Genomic DNA, 11,852 nt, shown 5'->3' on the forward strand with positions numbered 1-11,852 from the left:
GAGGAACTTCGTTGTGAACAGCAGTATGGGCTACATTACTATAATACTCTTTTCATGAACTTGCTGACCGTACTGAAGCTTTGGTCTCCTATAATTTTCATCACTCCCACTCTCCTCCGTTACAAATTCAACTTTTACTTGATGCCAATCAACTTATCCATTATTTTGTCGAATTTTGCGAAAAAAACTTTTATATTTCCGTTTTGACTTATTATTTTCATTAGTATTACAATCTGTCACTGTAATGTTCAGCATTCTTCTCTAACAAAGGTTCTATTTTCTTTCTGTTCCTACTGTTTATCGTCTGCACTTCAGTTTACGAGTCTACACTGTGTAGTGTTTACGATAAATATACTAAACACTGATATGTTCTGCTGAGCGAAGCCAGGCAAGTGTAAATATATCATAATTTTATGTTATAAATTTTGAATGAATTACTATACTTGTATTAAAACTGCTGCGTTTATAACTTTTTTGAAGTTCTACGGTCGACTCCAGATAAGGTGTCCCATTGGCAATTTGAGGACGCTGCGCCGGCCGGTGTGCGAGCGTTTCTAGGCGCTACAGTCTGGAACCGCGCGACGCTACTGTCGCAGGTTCGAATCTTGCCTGGGCATGGATGTGCGTGATGTCCTTATGTTATTTAGGTTTAAGTAGTTCTAAGTTCTAGGGGACTGATGAATTCAGATGTTACGTCCCATAGTGCTCAGAACCATTTGAGGACGCTGCAATGGGTATACTGGCGCTGTTGGACTCCAACTGAAGGCAAGCGGGCGGCAGTCAACCTGGAAGACGTTGTCGAGACCTACTTTATATTCCTGAAATGTCTAGCTAATAAAATGAAATGCCAAATTTGTACTCACAATTGTATATGATGTTAAACTGTGAACATTAAAAGTTGTGTTCTATGAGATATGTTCCTAATGGTGAGTCTTAATAAGCAAAACTTTTTCTGAAGAAGTACTGAAATAGTTCAGATGAGATAAATGCATAACACGAAGATTCACAGGAAAAATTGTTAAACAACTCTAAGGAAATTTCTTAGCGCTCAGATAAGAGTTAGGGAAGTTTTAACTGAAGACTTATGACGATAAATGCTATTACACATCGTGTGTGATCGAAAGTGATGGGCGTTCATCTCTGACTGTACATAGTGAAAGGACTTGATTGAAGAATTGGGACATACGGTGCAACGAAAGTAACAGCACCAAGGCAGTCAGAAACAGTGACCGCCGTAGTCTCTACATGTTCTAGTGGTTGGAGAACCTCGTGATTACGGATGAGTGTCTTATGTAGGGACACTGCCGTGCCTCCGCCTTGGCGATGGAATCGGTCAGTGCGATAGCAAACCATGTTGTGGAGAAAATCGTCGGTGGATTTCAGATGGGTTTCTGAGACAAGTAAAATGTCCACATGGTGATCGTAGAGGAAGATGTTAGTTCAGTCTTCATACCTTTAATGCCATTAGCATTAAAAACACAGACAACTAGATTGTGAGGGGCTGATGGTTGTATGGTGGACGATTCACCATTATAACAAAATCTGGCTGAGCCCGTCAACAAGGGCGATGACCTTGGTAAGGCCATCCTCCGACCGACGGATCTTTTGAGTTCTTTCACGAATGATAGCCCTGATTTGAGGCTGCATGAACAGAGAGGTGACCTGGAGGATCTCTCTCACATCATCCCGAAAAGAAGGTAGGCCCATCCTGCGACCGAGGGATCTTTTGAGCTCTTTCACGAACGACAGCCCTGATATGAGGCTGAATGAACAGAGAGATGACTTGGGGGATCTCTCTCACATCATCCCAAAACGAAGCATCTGTTTCCACCACTGGGGAATATACCAGGTGGGTTGTTTGACTCTGCAGCCGTAGGGTTGGACGTGTTGGCTGGTGGAGAAGGTGCCAGAATGGAGAGCTGTGGAACTTTAACAGATGGGCGTGAGGAGGCTGCAGACAGTCTTTCAGTTTGGTGGGAGTTGGTATTCACCACAGAAGACAGATGAGCAGGAGACTGAGTTGCATTAGCAAATGTGGTTGTAGGGGATGGAGTCGGATGGGGCTCTTGTATCGCACATGCATTAGGCACCTGAGCGTCAGTGGTGGGATGGTCGTCGGGTTTACCCCTTAAGATGGGGAAATGAGTGTGGTCCACCAACGGCGGGGGTGGCCAATTCGTCCTTGGTTCCTTCTTGGAGGACAGGAAGGATTCGTAGCCTTCTGGTATATAGGGCAACCCTTCCAGGAAGCCAAATGGTGGGAGTCATGATAGGTACCCAAACAGTGGGTATATGTGGATTTTCCTGAGGTTGGAAGTTTGCAGTCCTCTGACGCATGGGAGCCAGCAGACTTGACATACCGAAAAGGCAGTGAGCAGTAATTACTAGTGTATCACAAACGTTGACACTTGCGACAGATGGAGGGGCCGTTGTGACCACCATATTATTCAATGCATACCTTGTTGCTCAGGAGATACCTGATTTGGTAAATGCCTTTGACGTCCTCTCTCCTAATAAGGGAGATAACATTAGTGAGCATAGGGATTAAATTCAGGGTTTCAGGGTCCCTCTTGTTGTATTGGTGTACAAAGTGTCCAGGAACTTCATCCCTGGTGTCTGTTTTTGTAACTTCGCAGGGAAAGTCTTTGATGACGATTTTTGTACTTCTGTCGCCAGAAGCCTGATGAGTATACTAGTCCATAGCTCTTGACTTTACAAAGTTGAGGACTTGGAGATAATCGTCCTTTATGTCAAGCAGGTACTTTACATGGCCTTTCTGATAAACTGGCCGCAGTTGCCCTGCAATAAGACACTGCAGTTAAGTGTCCAGTTTAATGTAGTTGGGTTGCATTGTAAATTTTTTTGGTGGCGGCGGCGTTGGATTCTGAGAAGTGGGGGTCAGGAAGGGGATCCATTTTCTGGTCCCTGGCACCAACAGCTGCGGCTGATCCAGCTGTGGAGGCATCTGGATCCGAATCACGGCTGCTGCGATGGGCGAGAGCGGAAAGCTGTTTAGCTTTTGGACCATAAAGTGGGGGGGTTCCTACAGCGTTGGAATCCCCAGAAGGTCCGCTGGGCCAACAAGATGGAGTAGACGAAACAGCACCCGATGGGGTGTCCTTGTGCCGGTCGGTTGTATCAATGCTGGGGTCCGACATGACTTGACCGTCGGATGATCAAGAGGAAGATCGGTACCTTACGCAAGGCTGTGGACAGCGTTCACATGAAATGGTAGCACTGCCAGTGGTTATCGGTGATTTGTGGCAGGAGACACAATGCGCTCGGTCCTTAGCCCGTTGTGTGGTGTCAGTATCGGTGCTTCCGGCAGCTTGCCGGGACAGCTGTCGAGCGGCAGTTGATACGTTGCCACGAGAAAGGGCGGCGGAAGAGTCGCCTAGCCTCGGACTCCTGTCCTTGGCCATTTTCATGCCTTGCCTCGGCCCGACTGACGTAGTCAGGGCGCTGGCAGGCAAAATGCACTAACACCTGTCACCTACAAAAGCCGGGTACAACGGGATGCTCATGAAGAAAACAACGCTGCCTTCGAAGGAGAACGATAACTCAATGTCGATTCAGATACTACGACTAAACAACGCTGAGCAACACTCGTGACTGTAACGAACAACACGCATGTACTTGCAAGTAAACACTGTTAGGGCTCCAACTTGACTGACGACGTGTTGTTGCTGTAGATCGCCAATACATAATCTGGCTCCTAGACAAGCGAAGACGCCAAGGGGTGGGGCTACAACGTCATCGTAGACGAATCATAGAGCATGGTTACATCCAGTGCCCCCTGCCGGAGAAACGGACCAGAGTCTTCGCAATCTCGACGCGGGAAAAGCGAGGCCACAAATCGTGGCCCAGCGCGCACGTGGGCAGTGTGTTGGCGCCCAGCTTAAATGTCCAAACTCCGATTTCCTGTCTGTGTTGACTCACATTTGTTTATCTGCGGCCGATGATGCCTTAGTGACGTCAGTGCTGGTTCCCATGTCTTGATGAGCTGAAATCCCGTGTCTATGTTAATCAGGTCATTATTATGTATTTCGATTGCTCCTTAAACGATGGAGTCCCAGTAAGCCAAAGCGGACGAAAGGATGTTTGACTTTCCGTATGCTATGTCCCGTGTAAAGACAGTGTTCAGCAGCAGCAGACTTTTCTGGCTGACCGAATCTTGTGTGACGTCTGTGTTCAGCGCATCTATCCTTAACAGAGCAATACGTCTGGCCAAAGTATGATTTCTCACATAGACACAGGATTTTATATATCCTTGGTCTCCTTAGGCCTAGAGTGTCTTTAGCAGAAACCAGCATTGTTTACACTTGCGCTGGAGGGTGGAAGACACATTTTATTTAATGTTTCTTGAACAGCCTGCCGATCTGAAAGATCACGTTGCCAACATAGGGTAGAAAAACGATCCTCGAAAGTTCTCCATTCCTTTTGGCTGTTCTTGATGTCAAGAGCGTGCAGGTTAAAATTCATCACGGATCTGTTTATCAGAGTACCCGTTCTGTGCAAACATAGAGCGAAGATGGCTAAGCTCTGCTGATAAGTTGTCTGCATCTGAGGTAACTCTAGCCCCGTGGTTCCCAAAGTGGTCTAGGTGGACCCCAAGGAGTCTGCTGGAGACCAGACGGGGGTCCACGTTGGCTTGAAAAAAAAAAATTGGGTTCACAAGTTGTAAGTGGGGGTCCACGAAAATTTTTAAGAAGGTCAGCGACTGCTGCTTGTTAAAACAAGCAAATTTGATATTCAGAGCAACGCATATAGAAACTTGCAAAGTGCCGGCCGCACTCCCGCTCGCCCGGAATGCTTGCTTAGATGTGCAAAGGGACGAAATACGACTTTTGCTGTGCATGCAAGCTTCACAAATGTAAATACGAATGCCAAAGACAAAACGTTACTCATTTGTTCCCAGAATTTTCAGAATAAAAGTGTGAGTGAATCGACGACAGTGTTCGCCAACGCCGAAAAAAGTAAGTGGCTGCCCATTTGTTAGCGATATACTAAATTTATAATAAATAGCTTTTCAAGTTTCTCAGTCTAATTGTTTGTATTATCAATAAGAATCATTACTAATCAATAAGGCGTTGTTCTTACTGAGTGCAGTACAACTAAATAATAATACAGTCCACTAATAAAGTGAATGTATGCTTATGAAACGAGGCATTGCTCCGGTGAATTAGGTATATATTTTCTTTAATCATTAATTAAAAACCGGCTATTTAATCTCGTGACTGTTAAAGCTTCCACGATTAAACAATGGGTCTTAGCAGTTTATTGCTTTTAATAATTAAAAACAGTTTTTCCGTTGGCATTTTGGTTTCTTCATTGCAATAATTAATTCTATTATATTTTGTTAAAATAGCCATATCCTGTAATTACAAAACCAAACAATTTTTTCTTTACAATTAAAACTGATACAAAAAATAGGTGAATCTAAGAAGAAATGTCGACAGTACAGTGATGATTATTTGAAATATCGTTTTCTTCCATCAAATGCAGACAAACGATTTCCCATATGTCTTTTATGCGACAAAGTTTCGAGCAATGACTCTATAAACCATCGAAGCTCGAAGATCATCTAAGAAGGTGTCATCCTGAGGAAATAGGTAAAGATTTGAGATACTTTCAAATATTTAAAGAAAAATATGAAAAGAGACCCACCGTGGACAGTAAGTTCGCTTCAACATCTCAAAGAAACGATGATGGCTTGCGGATGTCTTACAATATCTCATTACTTGTAGTGAAATCTGGAAAACCGCACACCATCAGAGAACAGTTAATTTCACCCGCTATTGAAAAGATTTTAAAAATTGTCCTGCACAAACCTCCATTAAATGTACTCAAAAGCATTCCTTAAGTAACAACACTGTACAAAGACGTATTGATGAAATGAGCTCTGATATTGAAAGCTTCTTGTGTAATTATCTGCAAACCATTCATTTCTCTATTTAACTAGACGAGTCGTCTTTACCTAATAATGAAGCATTATTATTGGCATATGTTCGATTTGTTATGGACGAAGAAATCCATGAAGAACTGCTATTCGTGAAAGCTTTGAAAACGAACACTAAAGTCGAATCAGTGTTTAATGCCCTGAGTGATTTTTAAGGAAAAATCGATTCCATTTACAAACATGATTTCGGTGGCTCCAGATGGAGCTCCTGCCATGTTGGGCAATATTCTGGGTTTGTAAGTCATCTTAAAAGAACGATACCAGGACTAACTGCAATTCACTGTGTCATCCACCGACAAAATCTTGTAACGAAAAATTTGAGTGATAAATAGCACCAATCGCTTCAACTTGTGATTAGCGCAGTTAATAAAATAAGAAGCAATGCGTTGAAAACCTGTTTATTTGCACTATTGTGCGATGAAAATGATGAAGATTTCCAACGATTGCTCTTACATACTGAAGTACGCTGGTCGTCGAAAGGTGCGTGTTTATCAAGATTTTACTCACTTTTCGAATCAGTTATAGAGCTTCTGGACACTAAAGATCCAGATTTAAAAGAAAATCTGATCAAATTTAAAGCAGACATTGCGTACTTGAAAGATTTGTTCATCAAATTTAATGACGTTAACTTGCAAGGGACAGACTAAATATAATAAAAACAAAGGGTGTAATTTCAGCTTTTCTTGGTAAATTGAAGTTTATGAAGCAAAATATTAGTAAGCGCGAATTAATGCAGTTTCCAAACTTGTTACAGGCCCAATAATTAGTTAGTGGAGAATAAAACATAATTCCTATGCCACTAAAAGAAATGGCCATGTTAAAAGTTTACTGTGCTACTTCTAAGTGGTCGCCATTGAAATAAGTATTCAAAGAAGACTATGATAGAGTGCAGATATAGGAAATCATTCACCTGTCCCTGGTTTCTTTATGGGAACCAATGAGAACTCTTCGCTCATGTGGGGACTTCAAGTTCAATTAAGTGCACATACTTTCATTGATTACCACCCAGTACCTATTAGCAGAAGTAGGGAAGAGTGTTGTACCTGGAGGACGTGTATCTAGGAACACACGACCCTTTCTGTTCGGTGTTTCTGTCTAGTGACTGTTTTTAGGGTAATATGAAGGAATGCGCACTAGAAACCACCTTAAACAGTTTCCAGCATTTTCTATTTTTTTGTTGTTTTGACACGTGAGGCTGTGTTCTGTGCAGCGTATGTAAATATTATTAGGTCATCCATTAGTGCTAAATAATAAACAATGTATGTTAAAGCTGTTTGGAAGATATTTTTCATTTCGCACTTGCGGAATTTTATAGCGAGTAAAATTCCGTATATTTTTAAATTAGTTACAGAACTGTGGACAGTTAAGGCATACTTCAATAATCGTGTGCTATATTGTATCTTGAAATGGGAGAAGGTCCCCTACTATGGAAAATGTGATATTTGCAAATGAAATGAGTTTCTGTAGTGTCTTAACGAATTTTCCCGTCTTGAAAACGGAAATCTGCATTAGTTACCAATAAGCTTCTATTTCAAATTGTTTTCAACTCAAAACTGATTTTTGATAATACTTCTACTTAAACTGATTTTGTTTGCTGACATTGGCGTATAGTACACGACTGCGACATTTATAACTTTCAATAGAATATTTGATCTTTCGTACTCGACCATGTTGTGCCTAGCAACAGTTTTTCACATTTGGAAAAACCTTACTTTTCGAGAGTAATATTCCGTAATTTCAGAAAAAGACTGCAGCACGCATGCTATATTAAAAAATGTAATAAGAAACTATATTAAACTCCTGTTACAGGGCTGGTGAGAGATGAAAATCTGAAAACTATTCCAAGATACAACGCTCTCCCCTACAACACATATTTACAGATACTGCCTGATGGAGCTGTGCAATACATGTCATTAATTATCACATTATTCCTCTTATACCTGTATGTGTAGGTAACGTACGTGTGGTTCCCCTCGCCCCCCTCCCACCCCCCGCCCCCCACCCCCTGGTGATTTTGGTCTCGTAGTCCCACTGCCGCACCTCTAGGAGAGGGTATTACGAAGGTGTTGTTCGGTGCATGGGCCTAAACTTTGGAGGAGGTGAGGGGAGAAAGGGGGGGAGGGGCAAGCGTCATCTTCGGTCCTTAAACCTATCAGTCATTATGCGAGGCAAACATTTGAGGTTTCAGGCCTGGAACTTGTCCTAGGTATTAGTATCCGAGCTTAGTCCTTACCTGGAACCTGCTACAGGTACTCACAATAGAGTGTTTAAGGAATGTTTCCAGGGTGTTTCAGCTGGCTCCTGTAATCCGAGATATCATGGTAAATCTGGAATAAGTAGTCTCTGTCCGAGAAGATGATTTATCTTCCAACCCTTATTTTAGTTGGCAGACAGGTGTGTAAGTGTTGGCCACCAACTCCGTCTCCGAGTCTAAAGTAACTTAACGCACTTTGTGGCTCCAGCCAGTCTGGACTGCAGTGGCTGTCGTCACGAAATCTCGGTGGTACATGCTCACTAATCATGCCGAAGGTGCTAAGCTCTCTTGTCACCAGAAACAGCCTTCAATGCAGTTGCAAAGGCAGCTACCACCTCTGCCGCCGCCACCGCTGTCGTCGCCCCCGCTACAGTCACAGACACCTCTGTTCCACCACCCAGTATCAGGTAACACTGGGCTCAACCAAAGGCGTTGCTTTTCAGAAGTGATGCAGTGTTGCGAGTGGGTCGCCGGCCTCAGCGTATGACTGTGTCGTAGCACTCACCAATCTCATCGAGAGGAAGTACAGAAAGATAAGGTGAACAGGGACAGTGTGGTGAATAGAAAAGGGCCGACCGTAGTGACCGAGCGGTTCTAGGAGCTGCAGTCTGGAACCCCGCGACCGCTACGGTCGCAAGTTCGAACCCTGACTCGGGCATGGATGTGTGTGATGTCTTTAGGTTAGTTAGGTTTAAGTAGTTCTAGGGGACTGATGACCTCAGAAGTTTTGAATAGAAATGAAACTTTCACAAACTTATGTTCTGTCGTGTCGGAAGACAAATGGGAATATAATTAAAAGATTTGGCCTTCTAGGTTGGTAGTGAAAGAATCTAACAGATAAATTATGTCGGTTGATGTTTTGTTGACTTTGTCACATGTATCAGATGTGGTGTCGAATTTGCTTACTTGTAACTTTATTTGTAAGTCCCATTCTGATTTGTATCGTTTTAATTTAAGGATATGGTAAGCAAATTAACAATCCTGTTTCATAAGCAAAAGTTCAGTTTAAAAGTGTACTGACAGTAATCACCAATGTTTCCTTAGATGAAGACCAAGAATTTGATGGAAACGAAGAACCACTTGACACTGTTCTCATCCCAGGAGATTATGTTGTGGTTAATACATGTTCGAAACGTAAGCAGTCACTTAGTCTTATGCAATAATAATTTGTTTTTAAAAGAAAGAAGTTATATTGCTTTTAAAAAACTCTTCGTTAGTTCTACAGGTCCAACTTGTAGATTCAAATATATTTTTAAACGCGATGTCAGTGACTTAATGTTTTGACAGACAAACCAATTTCATCAGATTAATGTTACAATAAAATAATTACAAGTATTAAAATTTTTATTTGGGAAATATATAGTAAAATCCATCCAATATTTTTAGTTTTTGTATTGAATAAAACTTTTTTTGAATCAGACAATTATTTTCTTTTTCTCCTAAATATAAAACAGACTTAGACATGTCCTAGTCACACCAAAGACCAATATATAGAAAAAATAATAAGATTAACGCTGCTTCTCCTATTCATCCCCCTCTGTGAGCTGAGTAGAAACTCCAAGCTTTATTTAATTTTATTTTTATTTATTTTTTGTCATAAACGTATGAGGTCCCAAATCTAACTATAAGTTTACAGCTAGACACAAGACCTATAATCCCATATTATTTCGATTTTAATATTTCTTTTTAAAATTATAATTCCTTTTTAAAATGATCGTTTCCTTCTTTTAACATTGAAAACCGTTGCTTTTCGCCCCATTGTACTGTACTGGATCCGAAAGATGTGGAGATACACCCAATAATAACACAGGGAATTTCACGTTCGTCTGTCGCTTTGCGTCTGACTGAAACAATTTCCTGCTCAGGATACCGACAACTGCAGTCATCAGACAGGGCGAAACCGTGCAGGTAGGCAGGCTACATAAAAATGCTAAGCCCACGGAGCACAAATACTGGCTCACCAGAGACCCACTATACAATGTGCCAAAAAATTATCACCACTTGCATAGTATTGCGTTGGAATCCAATGCAGCTGCGATTCTGCATGTCATGGATTTGACAGTCTTCAGAAGGTTTCCCCAAGAAACCTTCCAGCACCTGATTGAACGTATGCCTGCGAGAGTGGAAGCTGCCATCAAGGCTGAGGGTGGGCCAACATCATATTGAATTCCAGCATTACCGATGGAGGGCGCCACGAACTTGTAAGTAATTTTCAGCCAGGTTTCCGGATACTTTTGATCACATAGTGTAAGTGAATGTCTTCTATATCATAGTACTTCTCCCATCTGCCGACGGCCGTTGTGCGGTTCATGTTCCGAGTACACTTTCGCCTGGATGCCGGAGTATCAGGACACGACCATTGGCAGATCTAACAAGAAACGTGATTCACAAGCCGAGGTGAGATATTGTCATTAATACTTTGCCCACTGCAATCATAACTGATGATGTCGTTGGGTCAACATGGGAACGTGTAACGGTCGTTTACTGCGGTGCCCCATTTTGAAAAATATACGCAAATGTTGTGCTCCAAAACACTTATTCCTGCACCAGCACTGTTTTCAGATGTGCCACAGATTGCCGCCTCTCACGCTTTACAGAGTGGGACAAGCCTCCGACCTCCAGGTTCTATGATGAGGCGTACTCGTCCTGAGTAGTAGTCAAAATATTTTGTCTCATCAGCGTATCACTGATGTATCCCACTGGATATGAACAAGGATCCAGCGGCCTCATCAATGGTATTTCAATCACCTAGGCGACGCCACCGTAATTGCTCCGGCTTCTCAGTGGTGGGTAGGATTTGATGGCATAAATGAGAAACTGCCACCATATGGAAGTTCCTAAAGAGCAAGTTTTGTCTTGGGCAGTATCTGCCAGAGAGCGCCACCACTGCCTTCCAACTTCATCCATACTACGTCACAGCTTCGTAATCCAGGGAAGAAATAAAAGACCATTCTAATTTGTCTTCTATAAAACTTTGCTGATCTACTGAACACGAATTGTAGATTTCTCTGAGCTGAATTTAATGTGTCATATTTGATTCCATCAGACTCGTATTATTTCTGCGATTGTGCATCTGCATTGCCAGTCAGTACCGAAATTTCGTCAGACTTGCCGTCCCTGCTCATAAATTATTGGTTTTTGAGCAATATTCCGAAATTAAAAGCTAAATCTAGAAGTGACACCTCGCCATTTAAACGCTCTCTCTTGCCCAGTAATTACCAGTTTTTTCCTGTAAAAGGAATTTCTTTAGTTTCCGATACGACGATTTCAGTTTTTTTTTGTGTCCGAAAATGAATAATGACTGGAAATTATGTCATCTTGGTACTATCTGCAGTAGGGTAACCAATAAGCTGAAAGTGATTCCTGATATCTTCCAGTTGTGCTATAAAACAATGCTTCCATTATACAGCTGGCCCAGGGAACTATGTAGAAGGAAAAAAACACTGATCTATAGAAATAAAATAAAATTATTTTAAAAAATTACTGTTATTATTTTAATGCTGTGCCTCATATACATGTCGATAAGAAAGTACCACTGATGGTAAAGTGCGCGATGTGGTCAGTGTCAGTGGAAACAGTTGCTCGCAATCCATAATATGCATAAAATGTAAGGATACTAGATACCCCAGTCTCGGGGAC

Source organism: Schistocerca gregaria, chromosome X, assembly GCF_023897955.1.
Source record: "Schistocerca gregaria isolate iqSchGreg1 chromosome X, iqSchGreg1.2, whole genome shotgun sequence".
NCBI lineage: Eukaryota > Metazoa > Arthropoda > Insecta > Orthoptera > Acrididae > Schistocerca > Schistocerca gregaria.